This window comes from Oncorhynchus gorbuscha, linkage group LG15, assembly GCF_021184085.1.
Source record: "Oncorhynchus gorbuscha isolate QuinsamMale2020 ecotype Even-year linkage group LG15, OgorEven_v1.0, whole genome shotgun sequence".
In the NCBI taxonomy this organism is placed as follows: Eukaryota; Metazoa; Chordata; class Actinopteri; order Salmoniformes; family Salmonidae; genus Oncorhynchus; species Oncorhynchus gorbuscha.
Genome location: NC_060187.1, coordinates 35,349,056 through 35,362,344, shown reverse-complemented (window position 1 = coordinate 35,362,344; position 13,289 = coordinate 35,349,056). Strand labels below are relative to the sequence as shown.

General features: G+C 44.0%; 3 non-coding genes across 3 annotated transcripts; all 3 read left to right on the top strand.

Annotated features, from left to right (window-relative positions):
• Positions 1 to 3,038: 3,038 nt before the first annotated feature.
• Positions 3,039 to 3,111, top strand: trnar-ccu. Its single transcript has one exon. It is a non-coding gene; the product is annotated as a tRNA-Arg (tRNA).
• A 2,163-nt stretch (positions 3,112 to 5,274) lies between these two features.
• On the top strand, positions 5,275 to 5,347 carry trnar-ucu. The gene has a single exon. It is a non-coding gene; the product is annotated as a tRNA-Arg (tRNA).
• A 1,621-nt stretch (positions 5,348 to 6,968) lies between these two features.
• Positions 6,969 to 7,041, top strand: trnar-ccu. The gene has a single exon. It is a non-coding gene; the product is annotated as a tRNA-Arg (tRNA).
• The last annotated feature ends 6,248 nt before the right edge of the window (positions 7,042 to 13,289 follow it).

The following is a 13,289-nucleotide window of genomic DNA, read 5'->3' as shown; positions in this document are numbered from 1 at the left end:
AGTCTTTTCTTAAGTGGCTGAGAGCAGAGTGGCGCAGCGGAAGCGTGCTGGGCCCATAACCCAGAGGTCGATGGATCGAAACCATCCTCTGCTAAACAGTTTACTTTTAGATTTTAAGTGCAAACAAAATATATTAAAAAATGTGTCGTTTCATGGGCATGTCTCAGTGCCAATATACATTTTTTTTACCTCTTCCAACAGTTCGTATTGGTCATACTGTTTACACAGTACCCCAGTGGCCTAAGACACTGGCCTCCTAAGCCATGGATTGTGAGTTCTAGTCTTTTCTTAAGTGGCTGAGAGCAGAGTGGCGCAGCGGAAGCGTGCTGGGCCCATAACCCAGAGGTCGATGGATCGAAACCATCCTCTGCTAAACAGTTTCTTTTTAGATTTTAAGTGCGAACAAAATTTTTTTTAAATGTGTCGTTTCATGGGCATGTCTCAGTGCCAATATACATTTTTTTACCTCTTCCAACAGTTCGTATTGGTCATACTGTTTACACAGTACCCCAGTGGCCTAAGACACTGGCCTCCTAAGCCATGGATTGTGAGTTCTAGTCTTTTCTTAAGTGGCTGAGAGCAGAGTGGCGCAGCGGAAGCGTGCTGGGCCCATAACCCAGAGGTCGATGGATCGAAACCATCCTCTGCTAAACAGTTTCTTTTTAGATTTTAAGTGCAAACAAAATTTTTAAAAAAATGTGTCGTTTCATGGGCATGTCTCAGTGCCAATATACATTTTTTTACCTCTTCCAACAGTTCGTATTGGTCATACTGTTTACACAGTACCCCAGTGGCCTAAGACACTGGCCTCCTAAGCCATGGATTGTGAGTTCTAGTCTTTTCTTAAGTGGCTGAGAGCAGAGTGGCGCAGCGGAAGCGTGCTGGGCCCATAACCCAGAGGTCGATGGATCGAAACCATCCTCTGCTAAACAGTTTCTTTTTAGATTTTAAGTGCAAACAAAATTTTTTTAAAAATGTGTCGTTTCATGGGCATGTCTCAGTGCCAATATACATTTTTTTTACCTCTTCCAACAGTTCGTATTGGTCATACTGTTTACACAGTACCCCAGTGGCCTAAGACACTGGCCTCCTAAGCCATGGATTGTGAGTTCTAGTCTTTTCTTAAGTGGCTGAGAGCAGAGTGGCGCAGCGGAAGCGTGCTGGGCCCATAACCCAGAGGTCGATGGATCGAAACCATCCTCTGCTAAACTGTTTGTTTTTAAAAATGAAACGCAAACAGAAATGAGAAAAAATTTCATTTCATGTCTCTCAGCTATCCAGTACACATTGTTTTTACTGCTTCTATCAGTTTTGTTTGCAGAAGGTAAACAGTGCCCCAGTGGCCTAATGGATAAGGCACTGGCCTTCTAAGCCAGGGATTGTGGGTTCAAGTCCCAGTGGCCTGGGCCTCCTAAGTGGATTGTGAGTTCTAGTCTTTTCTTGAGTGGCAGAGCAGAGTGGCGCAGCGGAAGCGTGCTGGGCCCATAACCCAGAGGTCGATGGATCGAAACCATCCTCTGCTAAACAGTTTCTTTTTAGATTTTAAGTGCGAACAAAATTTTTAAAAAATGTGTCGTTTCATGGGCATGTCTCAGTGCCAATATACATTTTTTTACCTCTTCCAACAGTTCGTATTGGTCATACTGTTTACACAGTACCCCAGTGGCCTAAGACACTGGCCTCCTAAGCCATGGATTGTGAGTTCTAGTCTTTTCTTAAGTGGCTGAGAGCAGAGTGGCGCAGCGGAAGCGTGCTGGGCCCATAACCCAGAGGTCGATGGATCGAAACCATCCTCTGCTAAACAGTTTCTTTTAGATTTTAAGTGCGAACAACATTTTTTTAAATGTGTCGTTTCATGGGCATGTCTCAGTTCCATTATACATTTTTTTGACCTCTTCCAACAGTTCGTATTGGTCATACTGTTTACACAGTACCCCAGTGGCCTAAGACACTGGCCTCCTAAGCCATGGATTGTGAGTTCTAGTCTTTTCTTAAGTGGCTGAGAGCAGAGTGGCGCAGCGGAAGCGTGCTGGGCCCATAACCCAGAGGTCGATGGATCGAAACCATCCTCTGCTAAACAGTTTCTTTTTAGATTTTAAGTGCGAACAACATTTTTTTTTAAAAATGTGTCGTTTCATGGGCATGTCTCAGTTCCATTATACATTTTTTTGACCTCTTCCAACAGTTCGTATTGGTCATACTGTTTACACAGTACCCCAGTGGCCTAAGACACTGGCCTCCTAAGCCATGGATTGTGAGTTCTAGTCTTTTCTTAAGTGGCTGAGAGCAGAGTGGCGCAGCGGAAGCGTGCTGTACCCATAACCCAGAGGTCGATGGATCGAAACCATCCTCTGCTAAACAGTTTCTTTTTAGATTTTAAGTGCGAACAAAATTTTTAAAAAATGTGTCGTTTCATGGGCATGTCTCAGTGCCAATATACATTTTTTTACCTCTTCCAACAGTTCGTATTGGTCATACTGTTTACACAGTACCCCAGTGGCCTAAGACACTGGCCTCCTAAGCCATGGATTGTGAGTTCTAGTCTTTTCTTAAGTGGCTGAGAGCAGAGTGGCGCAGCGGAAGCGTGCTGGGCCCATAACCCAGAGGTCGATGGATCGAAACCATCCTCTGCTAAACTGTTTCTTTTTAGATTTTAAGTGCAAACAAAAAATTTAAAAAATGTGTCGTTTCATGGGCATGTCTCAGTGCCAATATACATTTTTTTACCTCTTCCAACAGTTCGTATTGGTCATACTGTTTACACAGTACCCCAGTGGCCTAAGACACTGGCCTCCTAAGCCATGGATTGTGAGTTCTAGTCTTTTCTTAAGTGGCTGAGAGCAGAGTGGCGCAGCGGAAGCGTGCTGGGCCCATAACCCAGAGGTCGATGGATCGAAACCATCCTCTGCTAAACTGTTTTTTTTAAAAATGAAACGCAAACAGAAATGAGAAAGCTAAATTTCATTTGCGTCTCTCAGTGCTGACACATTGTTTTTACTGCTTCTATCAGTTCGTACTGTTTGCAGAAGGTAAACAGTGCCCCAGTGGCCTAATGGATAAGGCACTGGCCTCCTAAGCCAGGGATTGTGGGTTCAAGTCCCACCTGGGGTGGAAGGAAGCATAGTGGCCAGCGGAGAGCGTGCTGGGCCCATAACCCAGAGGTCGATGGATCGAAACCATCCTCTGCTAAACAGTTTCTTTTTAGATTTTAAGTGCGAACAAAAAAATTTTTTAAAAATGTGTCGTTTCATGGGCATGTCTCAGTGCCAATATACATTTTTTTTACCTCTTCCAACAGTTCGTATTGGTCATACTGTTTACACAGTACCCCAGTGGCCTAAGACACTGGCCTCCTAAGCCATGGATTGTGAGTTCTAGTCTTTTCTAAGTGGCTGAGAGCAGAGTGGCGCAGCGGAAGCGTGCTGGGCCCATAACCCAGAGGTCGATGGATCGAAACCATCCTCTGCTAAACAGTTTCTTTTTAGATTTTAAGTGCGAACAACATTTTTTTTAAATGTGTCGTTTCATGGGCATGTCTCAGTTCCATTATACATTTTTTTTACCTCTTCCAACAGTTCGTATTGGTCATACTGTTTACACAGTACCCCAGTGGCCTAAGACACTGGCCTCCTAAGCCATGGATTGTGAGTTCTAGTCTTTTCTTAAGTGGCTGAGAGCAGAGTGGCGCAGCGGAAGCGTGCTGGGCCCATAACCCAGAGGTCGATGGATCGAAACCATCCTCTGCTAAACAGTTTCTTTTTAGATTTTAAGTGCGAACAACATTTTTTTTAAAAAAAATGTGTCGTTTCATGGGCATGTCTCAGTTCCATTATACATTTTTTTTACCTCTTCCAACAGTTCGTATTGGTCATACTGTTTACACAGTACCCCAGTGGCCTAAGACACTGGCCTCCTAAGCCATGGATTGTGAGTTCTAGTCTTTTCTTAAGTGGCTGAGAGCAGAGTGGCACAGAGGAAGCGTGCTGGGCCCATAACCCAGAGGTCGATGGATCGAAACCATCCTCTGCTAAACAGTTTCTTTTAGATTTTAAGTGCAAACAAAAAAAAAAAAAATGTGTCGTTTCATGGGCATGTCTCAGTTCCAATATACATTTTTTTACCTCTTCCAACAGTTCGTATTGGTCATACTGTTTACACAGTACCCCAGTGGCCTAAGACACTGGCCTCCTAAGCCATGGATTGTGAGTTCTAGTCTTTTCTTAAGTGGCTGAGAGCAGAGTGGCGCAGCGGAAGCGTGCTGGGCCCATAACCCAGAGGTCGATGGATCGAAACCATCCTCTGCTAAACAGTTTCTTTTTAGATTTTAAGTGCAAACAAAATTTTTAAAAATGTGTCGTTTCATGGGCATGTCTCAGTGCCAATATACATTTTTTTTACCTCTTCCAACAGTTCGTATTGGTCATACTGTTTACACAGTACCCCAGTGGCCTAAGACACTGGCCTCCTAAGCCATGGATTGTGAGTTCTAGTCTTTTCTTAAGTGCTGAGAGCAGAGTGGCGCAGCGGAAGCGTGCTGGGCCCATAACCCAGAGGTCGATGGATCGAAACCATCCTCTGCTAAACAGTTTCTTTTTAGATTTTAAGTGCGAACAAAAATTTTTAAAAAAATGTGTCGTTTCATGGGCATGTCTCAGTGCCAATATACATTTTTTTTACCTCTTCCAACAGTTCGTATTGGTCATACTGTTTACACAGTACCCCAGTGGCCTAAGACACTGGCCTCCTAAGCCATGGATTGTGAGTTCTAGTCTTTTCTTAAGTGGCTGAGAGCAGAGTGGCGCAGCGGAAGCGTGCTGCTGGGCCCATAACCCAGAGGTCGATGGATCGAAACCATCCTCTGCTAAACTGTTTCTTTTTAGATTTTAAGTGCAACAAAAAAAAAAAAAATGTGTCGTTTCATGGGCATGTCTCAGTTCCATTATACATTTTTTTGACCTCTTCCAACAGTTCGTATTGGTCATACTGTTTACACAGTACCCCAGTGGCCTAAGACACTGGCCTCCTAAGCCATGGATTGTGAGTTCTAGTCTTTTCTTAAGTGGCTGAGAGCAGAGTGGCGCAGCGGAAGCGTGCTGGGCCCATAACCCAGAGGTCGATGGATTGAAACCATCCTCTGCTAAACTGTTTGTTTTTAAAAATGAAACGCAAACAGAAATGAGAAAGCTAAATTTCATTTGCGTCTCTCAGTGCTATCCAGTACACATTGTTTTTACTGCTTCTATCAGTTCGTACTGTTTGCAGAAGGTAAACAGTGCCCCAGTGGCCTAATGGATAAGGCACTGGCCTTCTAAGCCAGGGATTGTGGGTTCAAGTCCCACCTGGGGTGGAAGGGTTCAAGTCCCACCTGGGGTGGAAGGAAGCATAGTGGCGCAGCGGAAGCGTGCTGTGCCCATAACCCAGAGGTCGATGGATCGAAACCATCCTCTGCTGAACAGTTTCTTTTTAGATTTTAAGTGCGAACAAAATTTTTAAAAAATGTGTCGTTTCATGGGCATGTCTCAGTGCCAATATACATTTTTTTTACCTCTTCCAACAGTTCGTATTGGTCATACTGTTTACACAGTACCCCAGTGGCCTAAGACACTGGCCTCCTAAGCCATGGATTGTGAGTTCTAGTCTTTTCTTAAGTGGCTGAGAGCAGAGTGGCGCAGCGGAAGCGTGCTGGGCCCATAACCCAGAGGTCGATGGATCGAAACCATCCTCTGCTAAACAGTTTCTTTTTAGATTTTAAGTGCGAACAAAATTTTTTTAAATGTGTCGTTTCATGGGCATGTCTCAGTTCCATTATACATTTTTTTGACCTCTTCCAACAGTTCGTATTGGTCATACTGTTTACACAGTACCCCAGTGGCCTAAGACACTGGCCTCCTAAGCCATGGATTGTGAGTTCTAGTCTTTTCTTAAGTGCTGAGAGCAGAGTGGCGCAGCGGAAGCGTGCTGGGCCCATAACCCAGAGGTCGATGGATCGAAACCATCCTCTGCTAAACAGTTTCTTTTTAGATTTTAAGTGCGAACAACATTTTTTAAAAATGTGTCGTTTCATGGGCATGTCTCAGTTCCATTATACATTTTTTTGACCTCTTCCAACAGTTCGTATTGGTCATACTGTTTACACAGTACCCCAGTGGCCTAAGACACTGGCCTCCTAAGCCATGGATTGTGAGTTCTAGTCTTTTCTTAAGTGGCTGAGAGCAGAGTGGCGCAGCGGAAGCGTGCTGGGCCCATAACCCAGAGGTCGATGGATCGAAACCATCCTCTGCTAAACAGTTTCTTTTTAGATTTTAAGTGCAAACAAAAAAAAAAAAATGTGTCGTTTCATGGGCATGTCTCAGTGCCAATATACATTTTTTTACCTCTTCCAACAGTTCGTATTGGTCATACTGTTTACACAGTACCCCAGTGGCCTAAGACACTGGCCTCCTAAGCCATGGATTGTGAGTTCTAGTCTTTTCTTAAGTGGCTGAGAGCAGAGTGGCGCAGCGGAAGCGTGCTGGGCCCATAACCCAGAGGTCGATGGATCGAAACCATCCTCTGCTAAACAGTTTCTTTTTAGATTTTAAGTGCGAACAAAATTTTTTAAAAATGTGTCGTTTCATGGGCATGTCTCAGTGCCAATATACATTTTTTTGACCTCTTCCAACAGTTCGTATTGGTCATACTGTTTACACAGTACCCCAGTGGCCTAAGACACTGGCCTCCTAAGCCATGGATTGTGAGTTCTAGTCTTTTTCTAAGTGGCTGAGAGCAGAGTGGCGCAGCGGAAGCGTGCTGGGCCCATAACCCAGAGGTCGATGGATCGAAACCATCCTCTGCTAAACTGTTTGTTAAAAATGAAACGCAAACAGAAATGAGAAAGCTAAATTTCATTTGGTCTGTCTCAGTGCTATCCAGTACACATTGTTTTTACTGCTTCTATCAGTTCGTACTGTTTGCAGCAGGTAAACAGTGCCCCAGTGGCCTAATGGATAAGGCACTGGCCTCCTAAGCCAGGGATTGTGGGTTCAAGTCCCATCTGGGGTGGAAGGAAGCAGAGTGGCGCAGCGGAAGCGTGCTGGGCCCATAACCCAGAGGTCGATGGATCGAAACCATCCTCTGCTAAACAGTTTCTTTTTAGATTTTAAGTGCGAACAAAATTTTTTTTAAAAAAATGTGTCGTTTCATGGGCATGTCTCAGTTCCATTATACATTTTTTTTACCTCTTCCAACAGTTCTGTTGGAGGTACTGAACCCCACCAGTTTCATATGCGCATTCACCGAACCCTTCTTAATTGGAAAAATAAAATATGATTTTATTAACTCATAACATAGGTATATATTTTACTGGTGCACAAAATGAACCGTGCATCAACATCACTGTGTTCAAAGAACAAAATCATCAAAACATGATTTTCACACAAAAACAAAAACATAATAATGAATATTTACTGCAAATCAGTGTGACTTCTGCTGTTGCCTTTCAGAGACCAGTTCAGAAATGTACGGCTTCACCTTGGCAAGTGCCACTCTCATGTCATTATCACTACAAAGTCTGTTCCTGTTCTTCGTTTTTATGTCCAGCATCCTCAAAGGATTGCTCGCAAAGATATGTTGTAACAAACGGTATGAAAATCTCCAGAGCTTTCTTAGCAATAACAGGGTACGTTACCATTTGTTGACACCAAAACGTTGAAAGCGTTGTTGTTCTGAAGAGTTGCTGTTGAACCTGGCTCTGCTGAATTTCAATGATTTCATCGAGGTATTCATCATTGACATCTGTCTCAACACGTGAACGGCTGTCTCACCCATGCTCTCTTGACTCTCTAAGTATCTGTCAAGAGACTTTGCAAGCTCATCTAAGTGCGTGTCAATTGCTTGCTTCAGTTCAGCGGGTACAGAAATGTCTCAGATTCCAGATACATCTTCGATCTTACTTACACAGTCGTCCAGCAGGGGAAAGTTTGCGAAGTTATCGTTCTCTGTTCGTCGTTTCCATAACGGTAGCTTTTTTTGAAAAGCCTTCAGGTTTTCCTCCTCTTCAATGATGTTGACTCCACCGCCCTGCATCATTTGATTGAGATGATTGAGAGCTGCGAAGATATCAGCCATGTATGCTAAAATGAGAATGAACTCAGGATTTTTGAAGCAATCTGCATGACAATGTTGGTGCTCTTGCAAAAACAGGGCTAATTCCACACGCACGGCAAAAACATGATTCAGCACCTGTCCCCGGGATAAACACCGAACGTTAGAATGGTACAGAAGTACCTCGAATTCAGAGCCCATTTCTTTACACAGCTCACTGAAGATGCGATGCCGCAGAGCACTAGTTAGCACATAGTTCACGCATTCCACTACAATTTTTAATACTTCTGCCAGTTTTGGAGGCAAGGTTTTTGTTGCCAATGCATGCCTGTGCAGAATACAATGCGTAACAATGATGTGTGGTGCATCGGCTTTCACTAGCGCACCAAAACCAGACTTTCTTCCCAGCATGACTGGAGCTCCATCCGAACAAACTGCAGAAACCATATCCCACAAAAGATTGTCTTTGAAGTCATCCACAGGTTTCTTCACATCGGCTGCCTTAGTTGTTGTTGTAAGAGGCTTACAAAATAAACAATCTTCCTTTATCAAGTCGTCTTTCACATAGCGCACGAATACAGCAAGCTGGCTTAGATTAGAAAGGTCTGTGGTCTCGTCGAGTTGAAGGCTGAATTTTGCCGGGCTTGAAATCAGATCTGCAACTACTTGAGCCAAGATGTCTTTGCTCATGTCCTCTATTCTGTCACTGATGGTGTCATTTCAAAGAGGAATTTGGGATAACTTAACTTCAGCCTCTTTTCCCAGCATGATATTCACCATCTTCAACACAGCTGGTTTTATGAGTGTTTCACCAATGGTGTGTGGTTTGCCCTGCTTTGCGATCAGGTAAGCAACTTCGTACGATGCTGTGAGGATCGGTTTGTTGATGGGTACAAAGCCGAGAACAGGCAGAGTAGCCTTTTCATCGAATCTGGCTCTCTTCACCTTGAATTCAGCAAGCGTTGAGTTCTTGTATTTTCCATCTCCACGCAGAAGTGTTCTCTTAGTTTTGCCGGTGCAGGACTAGAATTTCTCAACTTGGCATTGTAAATCATGCAGTTAGGACACTGACTCCCATCATGTTCCGTTATACATGTGAATTTATATTGTACATATTCGTCCGAACACGTATGAAGGGATTAAAATATTAAGAAAGAAATCACAAGACGTACCATCACAACAGTCACAAGTCGACTACTGAGCGCACCAAATTCCCTGCAGCACAGATAGGCCAAACGATGTAGCGTGATCACCTGCAGCCAATGATGGCCAAGCGGGGCGTGTCATCACGAATCATATGAGTCGGATGTGTGTCTTGACCTCCGCCGAACCCCTGAGACGGTTCGATCGAACCCAGGTTAAGAACCACTGCCCTAGACCCACTTCAATTTGCTTACCATCTCAATAGGTCCACAGACGATGCAATCCCCATCACACTGCACACTGCCCTATCCCATCTGGACAGGAGGAATACCTATGTAAGAATGCTGTTCATTGACTACAGCTCAGCATTTAACACCGTAGTACCCTCCAAACTCATCATTAAGCTTGAGGCCCTGGGTCTCGACCCAGCCCTGTGCAACTGGGTCCTAGACTTCCTGACGGGCCGCTCCCAGGTGGTGAAGGTAGGAAACAACATCTCCACTCTCCTCAACACTGTGGCCCCACAAGGGTGCGTTCTCAGCCCCTCCCTGTTCACCCACGACTGCGTGGCCATGCACACCTCCAACTCAATCATCAAGTTTGTAGACAACACAACAGTGGTAGGCTTGATTACCAACAATGACAAGACAGCCTACAGGGAGGAGGTGAGGGCACTCAGAGTGTGGTGTCAGGAAAATAACCACTCACTCAATGTCAGCAACACAAAATAGATGATTGTGGACTTCAAGAAAAAGCAAAGGGAGCATCCCCCTATCCACATCGACAGGACAGCAGTGGAGAAGGTGGAAAGTTTTAAGTTCTTCGGTGTACATATCACCGCCAAACTGAAATGGTCCACGTACACAGACAGTGTGGTGAAGAAGGCTCAGGAAGCTGAAAAGATTTGGCTTGTCACCGAAAACCCTCACTAACTTTTACAGGTGCACAATTGAGAGCATCCTGTCAGACTGTATCACCGCCCAACACATCACCAGGGGCAAACTAGGACACCTACAACACCCAATGTCACAGGAAGGGCACAAAGATCATCAAGGACAATAACCACCCGAGCCACTGCCTGTTCACCCCGCTTCCATCCAGAAGGTGGGGTCAGGACATGTGCATCAAAGCTGGGACAGAGAGATTGAAAAGCAGCTGCTATCTCAAGGCCATCAGATTGTTAAACACTAGCATAGACAGGTGGCTGCCTACCTGCAGATAAGATATCATTGGCCACTTTAATAAATGGAACACTAGTCACTTTAGTAATGCCACTTTAAGAATGTTTACATAGCTCACATTACTCATCTCATATGTATATAATGTATACTGTATCCTTCACCATCTATTCTTTACTATCTATTGCATCTTAGCCGCTCTGTCACTGCTCATCCATATATTTTATACTTATATTCTTATCCCATTCCTTCACTAGATTGTGTGTATTATGTTTAGTTGTGGAATTGTTAGATATTACCTGTTAGATACTGCTACACTGTCAGATCTGGAAGTATAAGCATTTCGCTACACTCGCAATAACGTCTGCTAACCATGTGTACGTGACCAATAACATTTGATTTGATTTGATTTGGCTGTGGTGTCAGGTCTTTTTGACCAGAAAGCAATGAAGAAAGTCTCAAACAACATTAAAACAGAAATGGATTAAGATCTAGATGAAACAGGCCAAGAATACACAAGAACATTTCATACTTGAAGGGGCGTGATCCAACAGAGAGGAAGTGGAGAGGAAAAGGTTCTTGGGCCATAATAAACCGAGCGAACATGAAATGTGAGCGGTGGCTCTTCTAAAAGGCGGTGAATAAAGGGCTGTCTGGGGATGCTGGGGGGTTTGTAACTCAGGTGACATTTACTGCTGTGTAACGAGGTAACAGAGACCCGTGGAGTGCACTGGGGCATGGATACTGAGCTGGGCTGGGGGCTGGGGGGAGAAGGCCATGGTATGAGGACGAGGGCAATAGGGAGAGTTACCCCAGTGTGACACTGAAACCCTACCCTCACCTCAAACTGGCTGTGGCCCCTGTGTCACCCCACTGGGGGTAGGGGGGTACCCAGACAGGCACAGTCCCACTATGGATGACAACCAGAGGAGGGTGGCCCTCTACCTTGTAAAGCTTGAGTTGACATGTACCCTCAATGAACATTTCAGCCAATAACTGTCTAATACACTTCAGTTAATCAGCTCGACAACCAGCAGACCCCTACAATGGCCATGTATCTATTCACACATGTAGATGACAGCTTAGTTCTGTTTATTAAACCCCCTAAGGTCGGTGTCCGCGCCCCCGTACTAATCCAATTAGCTTAATAAAAAAATCCCCATAAAAATCTGCCAGTTTAAACTAGAGATATCCGTTTTCTGCATTGGATTAAGCTCAATCGACCGCATCCGTCAATGTCGCATGTCCACATCTGAGGTGAAAGGTGACTCTTCTCATAAAATCGTCTGTAGCAACCAAACGGTTTGGCCTAAAACACTATTATGACCGCTCTATGGAAAGATGAGACTCTCACGAATACGGTGGTGTTCTCCCACACAAGTGTCATGGGACTCGTCTGAAGTCGGTACAGCCGATCTGCCAACTTCTGTCTGTAGCATCCCAACAGTTTTCTGTAGAACGCCCACAGGCCTCACAAGACTCATCTGAAGGTCCCCAGGTACCAGTTGAATGAATAGAAGTATATATGGAGACCATTAAGTACCAAAAACAAGTGGTTAAATACATGTAAAAAATAAAAGTACAAATGTTTCCTGATCTTTCTTATATCTCTCAGATATAGGACCGACACTTCAGAAAAAAACAACTGTTGTTCAATGTAGTGGATCTGTTATTCAATGCGTTTGAATGGGCTAATAGCAATAAGGCCAAATAAAATGTTTAATTGTTGACACCAAAACGTTGAAAGCGTTGTTGTTCTGCCCACGTACACAGACAGTGTGGTGAAGAAGGCTCAGGAAGCTGAAAAGATTTGGCTTGTCACCGAAAACCCTCACTAACTTTTACAGGTGCACAATTGAGAGCATCCTGTCAGACTGTATCACCGCCCAACACATCACCAGGGGCAAACTAGGACACCTACAACACCCAATGTCACAGGAAGGGCACAAAGATCATCAAGGACAATAACCACCCGAGCCACTGCCTGTTCACCCCGCTTCCATCCAGAAGTTGGGGTCAGGACAGGTGCATCAAAGCTGGGACAGAGAGATTGAAAAGCAGCTGCTATCTCAAGGCCATCAGATTGTTAAACACTAGCATAGACAGGTGGCTGCCTACCTACAGATAAGATATCATTGGCCACTTTAATAAATGGAACACTAGTCACTTTAGTAATGCCACTTTAAGAATGTTTACATAGCTCACATTACTCATCTCATATGTATATAATGTATACTGTATCCTTCACTATCTATTCTTTACTATCTATTGCATCTTAGCCGCTCTTAATTAAATAAAACATTTGATACTTCAAGGGGTCTTAAAACTCTAAATCAAACAGCAAAATGATCCTTGGTATGACCTTCTTTAAACAATTCTGTAGAGTTTAGTACAATTTCAAACAGACAAAATGGCGGAAAGATAGGCTCACAATAACTAGTCCTCAGACTACAGTACTAACGCTTCTTCTTCACAGTTGATTTACCTCTGTGTGTGTCTGAGTGAGCATTATGAGTATGGAATTAGTAGCCTGCTGTCAGTCATGATTAATTGGGAAGCAGAAAAAATGAAATATGTTGCCAACCACAATAGTGGCCCTGGTGTACATTTTAAGCACAAATAGGCCGGTTTCCATGGCTTCCCTGGTCAGCATAACCGACTTTCATAAATAACCAAATTAGCACAGCTTCAGTGCTCAGCTTGAACCCAGGCATTGGCGATGCAGAGTAATTTGTTATTCTAACTCACCAAACAGAGAAAAAACCTGTGAAGATATTCACTTCAACAAACAGAGACCATTTTAACAAGAATCAATGGTCCATGTCTGTTTCAAAGTCCCTAAGCGGTAAAACATTACCTTGCATTATCTTAGACTGAGAAATACAT